This window comes from Mustela putorius, unplaced genomic scaffold, assembly GCF_011764305.1.
Source record: "Mustela putorius furo isolate JIRA1106 unplaced genomic scaffold, ASM1176430v1.1 tig00004033_pilon_pilon_pilon, whole genome shotgun sequence".
In the NCBI taxonomy this organism is placed as follows: domain Eukaryota; kingdom Metazoa; phylum Chordata; class Mammalia; order Carnivora; family Mustelidae; genus Mustela; species Mustela putorius.
The window spans coordinates 5,865,287-5,880,914 of NW_025422169.1; positions in this window are offsets into that span (position 1 = coordinate 5,865,287).

Genomic DNA, 15,628 nt, shown 5'->3' on the forward strand with positions numbered 1-15,628 from the left:
AAAACACACACGATGGGGTCCGGATGCAAGGCAGAGAGGATGGGGACCCAGGACAGGTTGAGATATGAGGCAGAGAGGTCAGTGAGTCTCCACGGCCCCAGGATGCCGGGAGCAAGAAGGGCAGATTCCGTCTCGGATGTGTCAGCTGAGCTTGTTGCCTGGAGGACTGAAGAGGTAGCTGACATTTATGGCTGGATTTCAAGGAGGGATCTGAGGAGGAGAAGCAGATGTGGGGTGAGTTGAGACCACATGAAGAAATCGTGGGAGAGGGCCAGAACCCAAGACAGGTCTCTGAGAGTCACAGAAAGGCGGCTGTCAGGGAGGCGGGGCAAAGGGAGAAAGAGCATGGCCTCAGCACTGCGCGCCAGCTGGTTAGGTCACATTTCAAGGAGGGAATGGTCCGCAGGGGACACAGCAGCTGAGAGGGCCGTTGAAGTAAAGACGAACGCCTTTGATTTAGCAAAGAAAACTGGCAAAGGTCTTAGGGTGGTTGGAGCAGTGAGAGATGGGGAGAGATGCTGGCGTAGCAATGGTGGCCCGGACAGCTGCGGACAGTGTCGGAGGTGGACGAGCGCATCCGCGTGTGTCTGTGAGTCACCGCGCATGAGTCTTCCCCATCTGCTCTTCAGCCGGAGCCTCGTGCATGCCTGGAGGGTGCTGATGCTTTAGCAAGGCGAGCTGGGGACTCTGTCCGGGTCCACAGGAGAGCGCCCCCGTCGGCCCTGATGACAGGAGCAGGTGAACATGAAGACATGTCGCTTGAGTTCTGTGTCGAGACCGGGCAGTGTGGCTGGCAGAGCGGTTGACTTCACACCGCGTCTACCCATGAGATACTCATCCCTTGTGACTGCTGAAGGGTGAACGAAAACAGTTGACATTAAAGTCAGTGACGTTCAGTGGCATTAATGTGTTTCAAGTGGCTAGTAGCCCCAGTTCAAGATGGCCCAGACTGTGTGCCTCCCGTCTGCAGGGACTCCCCCTGCCCAGCACTGAGCTGGATACAGGATGCCGCCCAGAAGTCATTAGACAAGTTTGAGGACCGCGGTCGGACACGGGCATGACCACCCGGAGTCAGTAGCTGGGAGCCTGCCAGATGACCAGAAACCATCAAGGTAGAGATCCAAGTCATCACAGGTGCTCAGGATCCGGGGAACGAATTGACAGCAGGGCGCCCAGAGCAGGGCTCCCAACCGCATCTCCCCACAGCCTCGGCCGGGCCCCCTGTGCAGCCGCGTCCTCCCAGAGACCTCGTTCCCACCAGCCCTCAGGCAAAATTCTTACCTGTGGTCAGACAGCCGAGCCATGGTCTCACACCACGGAAGGACTCAGAGATGAAACACAAACTTCCAAGGAAAATTCAAGAAAAATAAAAAAGGAAAGAAAGAAAGAAAGAAAGAAAGAAAGAAAATTATAAGTGAGCCAAGGAGGAGAGCCAGTGCTATTGGCGTTGCGGGGCGAGGACATTCCCCGGCACGGGCATTGCAGGAGGAGAATAGCTCGCCCAGAAACAAATGCTGATAGAGAACAAGTTAACAGGTAACAGAGAAAGACAATTAATTCAATAAATGATGTTGAAAAATGTGTAGACTTGATTGGAGGAAAAAAAATCAATTCAGACCCTTAACTCATACCATATATAAAAGTAAATTAAAGAGGAATTAAGTGAAACATATAAAAAGCCGGAACATTAAAAATAACAACAGTTTAAAAGAATCGAGGAACCTTTATGTCAAGAAGAGAAGAGGACTTTCCAAGAAGAAAATTAATGGCCGAGATTACTCGCAAAATGCAGGCAGATTTGATTAATACTCAGGACCCGCCACGACGTTACGGGGGTGCAGGCTTTCTCCTCTGCTTCCTGAGGCTTGGGGGCTGGTGCTCTCTGGTCCTAGGAGCCACCGCAGCGAAGCCCCGCATGGTCACTGCCAGCCGGTTGGTCATCTGTGGGTCACCCTGGGCTTGGAGAAAGTGAAAACCATCAGAAAGTCAAAAAACATTCATTGCAAGGTGTATGTATGAGAAGAGAAGGAGGGGGCGCCTGGGTGTCTCAGTCCGGCAAGCGTCTGCCTTCTGCTCAGGTCATGATCTCAGGGTCTTAGGATCGAGCCCCACGTCAGGCTCCCTGTTCCCTAGGGAGGCTCCTTCTCCCTCTGCCCATCTGTGTGCTTTCTCTCTCAAATAAATAAATAAAATCTTAGGGAAAAAAAAGAAGAAGCAGCAGCAAGGGAACCATATATTACAAGGATTACAGGCAAACTGCTTGGAACAGCAAGACAGCTTCCAACTTGCTCGTAGAACAAGAACTGCGGGGTCTGAGACACAGGAAAAGCCCCTCAGCCTCTCTGGTAATGAAAAGAAATTCAAATTCTTAAAAATGTTGAGATTTCTTTTTTCTTTCTCTCTCTCTCTCTCTCTCTCTCTTTTTTTTTTTTTTTTTTTTTTGGCTAACAAATTTGCAAGTGTTTCTTTTCTTCCTTTTAATAAAACCGCCGTTTCTGTTAGAATTTCTGGTAGACAGACCATCTCATTTACTCTTGGCTAAAGTCTAAATTGGTGCGGAATTCCCGGAAGGAGTCTCTCAGTCTATAACCATAGACGGAATACCGTCCATGCCCTGTTGAGCCAGCAACTCCATTCCTAGAAACATTCTGTGATACGGAAAACTGGCTCTGCTCCTAACGGTCTGTGGGCCACCGTGGTTACTGAGGTCGTGAAGGACTGTTAACGTCAGAAGTGTTCAAGACTCAGAGACTGACTCCACCATTGGTTCTGTTACTACGATAGAATTCCGTGCAGTCGCTGACTTCGACATCAGCTGGAAATATGAAGCTGACGAGGGTTGCTGTGGTTCCGAGTAGGGCCCCTGTCCTTGTGGCATGCGAATGAACGTTTATTTGACATGACAAACAGCGAGGGTTGTCGCCTCACATTGCCCTAGCCGCAAACAGTCGGGGTACAGAGCGCACCCCCAAAGTAACGGTAGGCATTGCCGGGTCTGGCTAACATAAATGAGTTCTATTTCCTCCTATGGGTTTTGCCCATATTTTCAAACTTTCTTCAAAGGACCCTTCATTTATCATTTCCAGCAAAAGTGTCAACACGCGGATTTCTAAGACGAGGTTGCGGTGATGAACTAGGTTGAGCCCGTGAAAGCCCCCCTTGGTCTCATTTCTGTCCTTTTTCAAGCAGCCCAGGGATGTCTCATTTTGTCCAGTGTGAGAGGGCACAGGGAGGGGTCAGAGTCCAAGCGTCTCTGCGGAAATGGGGAGTGAACACAAACCCAGCCATTGGCAGGAGAGAAGACCCAGAGAGAGGAGGGGTGACCCCGTGTGGGGTGTCTGGGCTGAAGGCCCTCAGGGAGGAGGGGCCCCTGTGAGTGTGTTTGTGGAGACTTTGAGGGCAGGCAGACGTTGGTTAAAAAAAGACAGGTATAAACCTATCTTTATTACCGGCTTTTTCTGTATGTAAGCATCACATCAGAGGTCAGGTTTGCACAGCTCGTCTGTACTTATTAGTTCAAGAGAAGCCAGAATACAGACTGAGGTTTCAGAAAACTTAGTTTACAGTCCAGGACCCAGGGATCACAAGGCAGATGCAGCTTTTGAATGTGCAAGAAGAGAACGGCGGCAAGCGGAACTGAGAAGGATCAGAGTTAAGTTAGAATGAGAGGGAGCGCCTACGTGCGCCCAGCCCTGTGCTGGAAACTCGGAGAAGCAACGAAAACCACCCCTCAAACTGCTCATCATCCAGTAGATCGATATTCTGAAGACAAACATAAACTGTTTTTTTGTTGTTGTTGTTTCATGTTGTTGTTGTTTCAAATTTTTTATTTAAACTCTAGTTAATTGATCTGGAGAGTAATATTGGTTTCAGGAGTAGAAGCTGGTGATTCAGCACTTACATACAACACCCACTGCTCATCACAAGTGTCCGCCATGATGCCCGTTCCCCATCCTGCCCATCCCCCACCGTTTCCCCCCATCAACCCTCCGTTTGTGCTCTGTACTGAAGACTTTCTTGTGGTTTGCTTCCCTCTCTTTTTTTGCCCTGCTATGTTCTTCTTTTTTGTTTTTTAAATCCCACGTATGAGTGAAATCATATGGTATTTGTCTTTTTCTGACTGACTTGTTTGCTTAACATAATACGTGCTAGCCCCATCCACAGAGCTGCAAGTGGCAGGATTTCATTCTTTTTGATGGCTGAGTAATATTCCGTTATATATATATATGGACCGCATCTTCTTTATCCATTCATCTGTCAATGGACAACTGGGCTCTTTCCACATGGCTATTGCGGACGTTGCTGTTATAAACACTAGGGTACAGATGCCAATTCAAATCTGTATTTTTGATCCTTTGGGTAAATACCTAGTGGTGAAATTGCTGGGTCATAGAGTGGATCTATCTTTAACTTTTCAAGGAACCTCCACACTGTTTTCCAGAGTGGTTGCACCAGCTTGCATTCCCACCAACAGTATAAGAGGGTTCCCCTTTCTCCGCATCCTCACCAACACAGGTTGTTTACTGTCTTGTTATTTTGGCCATTCTATCTGGTGTAAGGTGGTATCTCAATGTGGTTGATTATAGCTTTCTAATATAGCTTAAAGTCCAAAATTATGATGCTTCCAGATTTGCTTTTCTTTTTCATAACTGGTTGTGGCTATTTGAGGTCTTTTGCGGTTCCATACAAATTTGAGGATTGCTTGTTCTAGCTCTGTGAAAAATGCTGGCAGTATTGATAAGGATTGCATTACATGGGTAAATTGCTGGGTGCCTGGGGGGCTCAGTGGGTTGGGCGATTGCCTTTGGTTCAGTTCATGATCCCGGAATCCTGGGATTGAGACCCTCACCGGGCTCCCAGCTCTGTGGGGAGTCTGCTTCTCCCTCTGATGTCTCCCTCTCATGCTCTTTCTCACTCTCTCTCTCTCTAAAATAAATAAATAAAATCTTTTAAAAAATGTATAGATTGATTTGGGTAATGTAGATATTTTCACAATATTTGTTTTTCTAATCTATGGGCATAGAATGTTTTCCATTTATGTGTGTCCTCTTCAGTATCTTTCATAGTAAGTGTTCTATAGTTTTCAGAGTAGAGATCTTCTACCTCTTTGGTAAAAGAGGTTTATTCCCAGATATCTTAGGGTTTTGATGCCATTGTAAATGGGCTCAATTCCTTGATTTTTCTTTCTGGTGTCTCATTATTGGTGTACAGAAATGCAATGGATTTCTGTACACAGATTTTGGATCCTGGGACTTCGCTAAAATCATGTATCATTCTAGCAAGACAAACACAGAATGTATAAATGGCAATACAAGACTGTGTAAGGCTTAGAAGGGTCAATCCCCAGCTCTTCAACTGAATACTACTCCCTAGAGATTTGGAAAGGAAACAAACATGAACACACACACTATAATGGGCTGAGTCCCACCTCTTCCTTCAAATGTGTATGTTGAAGTCCTAAGCTCCAGAACCTCAGAATGTGGCTGTATTTGGACATGGGGTCTTTACAGACGTGATTAAGGTAAACTGTAGTCTTTGGGGTGGAGGCTAACCCAGCGTGACTGGGGTCCTTCGAGGAGATCAGGACATAGACAGACAGACAGGGAAGAACAGGTGAGCAGGGGGAAGAAGGTGGCTATCCACTGGCTAAGGAGAGAGACTAGAAACCAGACCTTCATCTGGACTTGGAGCCTCCGGAGCTGTGGGGAAATGGATTTCTGTTGGCTAAGGCACGTGAGACACGACGATGGCACCCTCGGAAACTAGTGTGCCCACCTCAGAGCCGCTTGTCAGTCAGCGCCACTCTGCCAGTGAGGTTTGGCTTTCCTAGTTGCTCCACCATCTGCCTTCTTGGCCATCACTGCCCATGACACAGCGCAGACCTCTGGTTTTACCCCTGCCCCAGAAGTGGATGGTGTTCCTGTTTCATTTAGGAAGATATGGGTATTAGAAGGACTGACCATGTATTTTTCGTGTCAAAAACAAAAAAAGGACAGGACATTGCAATACTTTTCCCACCTCCCTCCATGTCCATTTCAGATTCCACACCAAGGACTTTGAGAAAAAGAGCCACAGGGTCTGATTTGAGCATCAGAGCCACAGGGTCTCTCTGTGGCTGGTGGGCCCTGGACCAGTGCCCTCCCTCATGGGTAGCTCTCCCAATTAGCACTCTGGGGCTGTTTCCTCGCAACCAGACCCACCATGTCCCAGAGGCCCCAGGCACCCTCTGACACGAGTTTTGAAATGCTGTGTTGAGAAAGACAGCAGCAAATATGAACTTTCACTCAGATTCGTAAAGGTCCTGTGACCCCCAAATGCTTGAGAGCGGCCAGGAAGCTCTGTGCATATTGGTGGCGTGTACAGTATTTTAGCTCTCCTCTCTACTGTGCTCTGTTTTTTTTTTTTCCTGCTTCAGATTCACCTCCTGATGCAGCTTTGGAAGAAAATGCATTGCACTGCCCATGTGCCTGGCTCAGGATTTCCAAGTACATGAACATGTCCTAAGAAATGGTCAATGTGGTTTAAGCCTCTGGTCACCCAGCCTCTGCATCCGCATTTGACTAAAAGCTTTTTCTAGGAAGGAAGTGGGGGGGAGCCTCCAAAACCCTTTCCTCTGCTGAAATCTCCCCTGTGATCAGCAAGTATGACTCACTGATTCCAGCTCAACAAACAGCTCAAATGAATGCCAACTAACAAGAAGCAGAGTGACTACTTTACTTAGTATATTCCATAAAGTTCCGGCAAGTTTGGAAGAATTGCAATGCTATCAGGTCATAATAGTACAACATAACTTTGACTGAACCAGAAACCAAGCAAAGAAAGAGGAGAAGTAGGTGGGCAGCAGGCTACAGAGGAACCGGTCTGCAAATCGGTTCCCCGGAGCCACTGTGGCCTCCCCGCAGGCATAAATTCTGCTGGCTTTTTGCTAAGAACTCACATCAGCCTTTCACAGAAATGGAGCCCTGGTCTGATCTGACTTCCTCCTAATGGAGAACACAGACGTAGGAATCCAGAAGCAGCTCGACATTCTGGGCTGGGGCTGGGATCCCAGGAACAGGAAGACAGGCATTTTATGGGACTTAGTCCTGGGCCTCGCATTAACTGACAATACGTCGAGGGGTTTCACAATTCAAGCGTAATTTGGTTGCTAAAAAGAAAACATGCCACTTTGTTAGGTGAGTTGTCGAAATCTGTTTCTTTTTTCCTAAGGAAAAAAGTAATGTTCAAACGAGATCATTTCTCTTATAATAAGTGCTGTTTAGTAAGAATTCATTTCCACGAAGATCCAGTGATCTAATCAGCAGACATTCATTGAGCAAGCAGATGAATACACACACAGAACGCCACATCGTTGATGGAAAACAATAGTAAATGTGAAATCAATGTCCTTATTCTGGTATTATTGTATAATCATCATCATCACAACAAAATTGTGTTTGTGTCCCTCTGCACAGTTTATACCGAGACAACCCTGAGCTGAGCCTCCGGGCAGCTAAGAGACATGCCAGGAGCACACAGGTTGTGGGCCTCAGAACCAGGGCCACATGTCCAGTCAGTGGGTCTACGCCGTCTCACAAACACACGCATGCAGCAGCAAACAGCCAACAAACAGGCCAACACAAACGCTGCTGCTCCTGCTGCACCTTGGGGGCCGGCTGGTGGTCCCCAAGTTCTGTCCCTGCTCTGCCGCATACCAGCAGAGCAGTCCTGGGAAACTGGCCGCCCTGTCCGTCCTCCATTTCCTCATTTCTAATGGGACAAATAGTAACATATCTTAGGGCAGCTGAAAGGGCTTTATGAGTCCGTGTGAAAGGCTATATCGTGCTTGGCCTCTAGGAAGTCTTCAGTTCTTCAGTTCGTGGGAATGTGCAGAAATAGTTTGTTGCAACACGGGAGACAAATAATCAAGGGTAAAGAATACTGGTGGGCAGCACCTGAATGTTTATAGCAGCAATGTCCACAATAGCCAAACTATAGAAAGAACCTAGAGGTCCATCAACAGATGAATGGCTAAAGATATATAGACAATGGAATACAATGCAACCATCAAAAACCCCTCAAATCTTGCCATTTACAACAATGGGGATGGAACTAGAGGGTATCATGCTTAGCGAAATAAGTCAATCGGAGAAAGACAACTATCACATGATCTCCCTGATATGAGGAAGTGGAGATGCAACATGGGGGGGTTGGGGGGTAGGAGAAGAATCAATGAAACAAGATGGGATCGGGAGGGAGACAAACCATAAGTGACTCTTAATGTCACAAAACAAACTGAGGGTTGCTGGGGGGAGGGGGTTTGGGAGAAGGGGGTGGGATTATGGACATTGGGGAGGGTATGTGCTTTGGTGAGTGCTGTGAAGTGTGTAAACCTGGCAAGTCACAGTCCTGTACCCCTGGGGCTAAAAATACATTGTATGTTAATAAAAAATTTTAAAAAAGGAATATTGGTGGACAGCTACCAGGACGGAGGTGCATGGAACACCAGGAAACTGAGAAAACTGAGAACGGCACAGACATTAGGTAGCTGTTTCTGGAAACCAAATGGGTTTGGTAAGTTCTGATAAGTTCTGTGTCTAGCAAAGTACTAGGCTTTGTGAGGACAGAGATTTTTGTAATTCTTACCTTGGAATAGCCCCAGAAAATAGGGCTATTTTCTAATAGAATAGATTTACCTTAGAACAGACGCCTTTCTGGTGGGAGGACCAGATCGATTTTAGATGGTGTGACACAAGTGTAGTAGAGATGCTGGGAAATGGTTGTAATTGCTAGAGAAGTCTTCATGGAAGGGGTAAAATTTCAATGAGATCTTGAAATATAGGTAAATATTGTGAAAGAAAGTAATTTGAATAGGCATATCAGAAATAAGAATGCCAGATCAAGGCAGTCTTGGGAATTAAATTACAGAAAAGCCTAAGAAGTAGCAATCCCAAAATTGAAGATCAAGTTAAATATTCAAAACATTGTACTGAATCGACATAGAAGCATAATTTTTTAAAAGGATTTAAAAATTTTCCCCAAGTTCTATTTTGTCCTTAAATGCCACTATATTCCTGACACAAATTTGATGCTTCTATTTTTGGCTTAGAAGAGTGGAATATTTTTAACCAAGAGCATTCAGTCTTGAGGCTTCAAATTGCCGATTTGAAAGGATCTTGGTTGTAGCTCAAAAAAAAGAAAGAGGGGCACCTGGGTGGCTCAGTGGGTTAAGCTGCTGCCTTCGGCTCAGGTCATGATCCCAGGGTCCTGGGATCGAGTCCCACATCGGGCTCTCTGCTCGACGGTGAGCCTGCTTCCCCCTCTCTCTCTCTCTGCCTGCCTCTCTGCCTACTTGTGATCTCTCTCTATCAAATAAATAAATAAAATCTTTAAAAAAAAAAAAAGAAAGAAAGAAAGAAAGAAAAAAGAAAAAGAAAAGCATATTAAGTCACACAGCACTCAGGTGCGATAAAATGTAGATGAAGGCTAGGAATACTCGACTCAAAATATCGCTACTGCTTTTCTTGTGATTCACCATTATTGTAGCATCATGCCTGTCTTGTGTCTGTTTTCTTGACGGGAATGCCTTTGTTTCCGAGGGTTTCTGTGTTTTCAGCAAGTCATTTCATTTATTCGTATACCTGTCTCTGGAGGGTCTTAAAAGACTATCTTACAATCTCTAAAGAAAATCTACATGATCATAACTAGTGGCTATAAAGGTCCATTTTTTTAAAAATAGACTTTATTTCTTAGAGTAATTTTAGGTCCACAACAAAACTGAGAAGAAGGTCTAGCGGGTTCCCACACACACTCCTGTCCCACAGGTGCGCGGCTTCCCCAGGATCAGCACGTCACCGGAGTAGCACGTCTGTCACAACTGATGGACTACAGTGTCGCGCCATCATCACCCAGAGCCCACAGCTCACATTAGGGTTCACTCTTGGTGTTGCACACTCTATGGATTTGGGTAAATGTATCACGGCGTGTGTCTACCATTGTGGTATGACGTAGAGCACATACGGATCTACTTTTACCTTACGTATCTCATGTTTGAATCAAGTCCTGTTCACTATACAATTTACCCGGGGCCACCAGGAGCTTTTGATGATGTATGTATGTAGGTATGCATGTGTGTTTAAAGAGAGAGAAAGGGAATATATAAATAAGCATAAAGGGTGTTGTGGTTCGATTGGTGGATTTTTTTTTTTAATTTTATTTATTTACCTTACAGAGAGACAGAACAAGTAAGGGGAGCAGCACAGGGAGAAGCAGGGTCCCCGCTGAGCAGGGAGCCGGATGTCGGGTCTCGACCCCAGGATCCTGGGATCATGACCTGAGCTTAACCTACTGAACTGCCCAGGTGTCCCTCAAACGGTGGATTTTAAAATTGTTGACAGGGCACTTAAATTCAGTGATTTGATTAGATTCACTTTCACATCTATAAAATGGGGGACAATAATAGCTTCTTATTCCCAGAACTACAACGGGGATTGAAAGTCATAGGTGAGCGGCATTTGGAACCAGCCCCTGTAGAAAGTTACAAACGCTAGTGATTATTATAAAGGGGGACTAAAGAGTGGAGAACAACATTTCCTGATTCATAGTCTCCTTTGACAGGGCCTGACTGATTACATAGCAGGGACTCCACGGAAGGCCTCGGATTAAAACATAAACATACGAATGTCTAAGAACGTCACTATTTATTGGGGTAAATGGACATATAAACAGTTCGTTCTAATATACAGTACAAGGCAATTAATAAAGTGTCTTTAAGGTGCTCGTGGCATAAAATTAAATAAATAAATAAATAAAGTGCTCTTGGCGTACAGAGAAAGAACCTGTTCTGAACTCATGTGATAGGGAATGTGTGTCCCCGCAGGAGAATGAAAAGCTGATCACCTTCTGTAGATGGAGTCCTGTATCAGAAACGTCAGATAAAAACTGTCATTGTTCTTTTGGGCTGCTGTAGCAAAATTCCAGACTCGGTGGCTTACAGACCACACACATTTATTACTCACTGTCTGCAGACTAGAGGTCCAAGATCAAGGACCAGCAGATTCCCTGCCCAGAGAGGCCCCATGTCCTGGTTCACACGTGGCATCTTCTTGCTGGGTCCTCCCAGCATGGGACGGGCGAGATGGTTTTCTGGGGCCTCTTTTATAAGGACATCAATCCCATCGTGGGGCTCCACGTTCCAGACCTTGTTACCTCCCAAAGTCTGGGTCTCCTAGGACCACCCCCATGTGGAGGAGGTTTCCACACAGGAATCTTGGGGGGACACAGACATTCAGTCCATAGCAGAAAGGCATAGTAAGCAAGAGTCAAGGTGGTCTTTGTGGCTACTGTGGGTTTCTGAAGCAGAGATAAGATGCCCAGATGCCTGGGACTGGATCGGACCGCCCGGTGGCAGGAGACGGTGGCCTGGCTGATGGGGCGCTCATTCACAGTCACGCAACGCTTCCATGGCACCTGACAGATGTGTCTGTGGGAGGCCAAGCAAAGATGGCACTAGCCGTGTACAATGGGGTAAGGTCCGACAAAGCCCAAGGTCCTGGGTCCTCCAGATTCACAGCCTAACTGAAATGCTGCCGCCCTTCCTTAGCCACATGTGGTCTTCTAGACTCGCTTTTTACTGGGTTTGAAGTCAAGGTGAGGTCAAGGTGAGTCAAGGTGAGTGCCACTGCGGGGTGGTGTTGTTCTTGAGGCCCCGACCCAGCTCAGAACCTGAGAGATGGGACAGCGCCCCTGCCCCGGCCGCACGGTCCCTGGAGCAGGCACCTCCCACCCGGGAAACCAGCCTCTTCCAATGCTTAAGGGCAAAGATGTAAATAGGAAAGCCTGAGACCAAATGTGCCCACTGCAGGGCTCAGGACTCCTACCAACAGAGACTGTGCGGGGGCCGGGGGGGAGTGGGGGTGTGCTCGTCCAGGAGCTGCAGGGCTGCTTCAGGGGCTGTGAAGAGAGGCACAGACCAAACATTGTAAAAGTGGTCATGGACTGTTGCAGGGTATGTGCACTGTCCGGGCTCTCCTGCTTGGAACAAGGGCTATTTCAGAGCGGTGACCTGTGGCTCCTTCCTAATTTGTCAGGGGGTCAAGCCTTCAGGATTGAAGTTTTAATGGTGCTGTGCCTTGAATAAGAGCTTTCGGATACTTTTCACATGCAACAGGCATAGGACACGGTAACGGTGAGCTCGCCTAGGGGATAATAGGGACCTGCCGCTCCCAGGGGAGGCTCGCACCCCCACACACCTGTGACCCCCCCAACTCGCAGCTCGCCTGGCTGCGCGGCTCTGACCACTGCAGACTCCCAGAGACTTCTGATCTGTATCTTCTTTCAATGTATCCTGACCTGTTTCCTTTTAAGCATTTTTACAGGACTTTTTTGACCATTTCTGAAAGAAGAACCAATATACAAAGAGTGGAAATTAAACAAATAGCCCCAAATTAAGATTCACTTACAAATATCAAAAAGCATCCTGCAAAACGGGCTCCCGGGACAAAACAGGGCATGTCCCCCTCCAGGGCTCTGGGTCCTTGGTTGGCGGGGACAGAAGCATGTCAGTGGCTCTGTTGACACCCACTCTGCTTGGTGGCTTCCTATCCCTCCCCTGCCCCTTTGTTTTATTAGGGAAGAAATACCTCCAAACCACAAACCGTCTGCTCAGAATATGGTCACTCGGGCCACTAGAACGTCACCACGCGCTAATGAGCTACAGGCTGGGGTCGTGCTGGTGCCACGTCTGTGGTGCTGGCGTTCAAAGGGGCTCCTGGGAGCAGCGGACAGCGGCGAAGGCCCGCGAAGACCACGGCCACCGTAGGACACAGCTTGGCTAGTTCGATTTTCCGCGGAGCCTGCACGCATCGCTGTGAGAAGGGGTTGTCGAACTAGGCGGGGAGAGGGCATGACCCTTCTTCTCTTTGTTTTGGCATGTCACCGGCCTGTCACAGCAGGCCCCGTGGGCCATTAGGGCCGGCGGCTTTGCGGCCACTCGGGGAGCTACCGCTGCGCGTGTCAGACCTGAGTCTCTCCTGAGCACAGACAGTCAGGGTTTCCCAGCACGGGCTCGGGCAGAGCTTAGGTCTCACCTCTAAACCCGCAGAAACACCTTTGATTTGTTTTGTTTTGTTTTGTTTTTGAGAGTTTATTATTTAAGGAATCCCATTTCACCGCAGTGTGAAGTAGAGGTTGTTATTTATTAAGCTTTGGATAATTCCATTCCCTCCCCACTCCAATCCCCCTCCCCCAGGACGGGGTACAGAGAAGTTTTATCTTTATTTGTGATTTTCCCTCCTTTGTGTAATGCGCGTGTGAATAGGCAGAAAAGCCAAAGATTAATCTGGAAGACGGAGAGATTTGCGGGTGGTCATTTCTCCTCATGTAACGTTACCCCTGAATGCACCAGACAGCGAGCAGGGCCAGGCTGACGGGAGGTAATGGGCCACGAGGGAGAACGACCTGTGAGGCTGCCCAGAGTGAGTCCATGGGCTCACAAGGAACACGCAGCCCATGTAGTTTGAATCTTTGAGTCAGTGTCTGACTAGAGTCCTACTAGGGATGATATGTTCAGCAACATCATTAGTAGGGCACGGACTTAGCTTTGCCCTCTGGTTTTGACCGTGGGTATGTGAAGTGACAGCAAAGCACCCACGAGAAAGAGGAGGAGGGTCATCAAGAGGGTCAGACAGGGTGGTGGGTACATGCACGTGTGTAGACACATGTCTGTAGAAGGGGGCCGGTCCACCACAGGCGGCCTCCAGAAAGTGAACCATGCAGAGTTCTCTCTTTCAACTGTGTAGCCAAGGACTCTTCACATTTAGAAAAGAAGAGTATGCATTTTGCAACTTCAAAAAATTTGTAAGGCTGCAAACGAAGTTTTCAAAACATCCCAACACAATAAACGGGACTATTGGGTCTAGGTGAGTGTGATGTGGAATTTTACACTTGCCTGAGTCCTAATGAAGGAGCCCAGGATGTGCAGAATATAAACCACGTCCAAGTAGGCTGCGTGCAGGTGGAGAAGTCGACTGTGGAGCATAGCACGTTTATTGCTGCAAACTCCAGTGTATGTATTTTGAGAGCTGCCTGGGTGTGGCCATCAGTATTTCCCATCCTTGATCAGTAGTAACATGAATGTTATCTCTTTCAGTATTCCCCACCCTTCCATCTGGGGTAGGAGACATCCGTCACTGGAAGCTGGCCAACACTATACCCAGGATTTCCTAGTCCCACCTGAGGCAGGGCCTTTCTGACCAAAGTCCACTGCCTGGGACGTGTTCTCCCTTCTGTTTCCATTATGAGGTCTGTTTACAGTGAGTGTAGACTTTCCTCCCTGAACCTTCCTGCAGGAATGAGAGGGGAAGTCTTGGAGAGTGGGGGAAGAGAAAGATGGAGCAGAGCCCTTCCGTGATCCAAGGAATCCTAGCTCTTCTATGAGTAAAGAAAATAAATTCCTCTCCGGCAGGGTGGTGGGCACATGCACGTGTGGAGACACATGGCTGTGGAAGGGAGCCAAGAAGAGCGGCTGATCAAGACAAGAATGCAAATGGAGTCGAAGGCGTGCAGCTTGCTCCCAGTGGCAGAAGGAATGCATGAGGTGATTCCTAGAAATATAGGTGAAGAGGGTATTGGTCAGTTCAGGAAGCTCAGCCAGGATGCACAAAACCCCCTTTGCTTAAGGCATGTCCTGTCCCAGTATCAAAGTCTGGTGAGGGGGGGCTATGATGACCACATAACAACCTGAGCAAGACTAGAAAAGTTGCACCAGGTGCCATATTGGATGATGTTGGGAAGGGGCAGTGGTAAGAAGCACTTAGACATCCTGTAGACCGACCAGCCAGAGGTTCCCAGAAGGACTGCTCCTGTGGTTATGGGGACCCAGGCAGACCTCAAGAAAACAGTAGAACCATATGTACACTGAGAAGGGAGGGGCGTCCTCAACTGCCTGGTGTAGTCATAGCTACAGACCATTTCCAATCTGTGTTCATTCCAGCCCCACCAGAGGAACGGCCGAGGGAGTTCTCAGAGCACTGAATACCTCATCGTACCTGTATCGCACGAAGATTCCCTTCAGATCACACGAAGAAGCAGATCACAGTTTTGTACAGAATTATAGCATGGGACTTTTTCCCCAGACAATTGACATTCTGCTGGAAATAACAAGGAGCAGCACTTGCCAAACTGGAATGGTAAACCTTATGATGCAATTAAGCTGTGTCTCTTAGACACTGTGAAGGAGTTGCCACTGTTCCTGGAGCATTGATAGCATTATGGGGATTCTTAAAAAGATGCACCTCAAGTTATTCCAATAGTAAATCCAAGATTTACTTGCATCTTCCCAAGATCATCTGTACCACTCTCTAATAGGAGTGAATACTGAAAGTGTTGATAGTCCGTACAGTGACGGGCAAAACTAGAATAGCTTGCCCAGGTGCATCAAAAATTTATCTATCTTAAGGTTCTACAAAAGAGGAAGTTCGTTTGTGCATGTGTTTGATTTCCTCCACAGCAATCTGTGCTGCGCGTGCCTAAACCAAAGGGAAGCTGCGGAAAGAGAGTTGCAAACAGAGTGGATCTGGATTGCAGAGGATTGCTTGTTTCACTGTTTCATAACCTGAGATGGATGGACTTGAGAATATGTGAGGAGAGA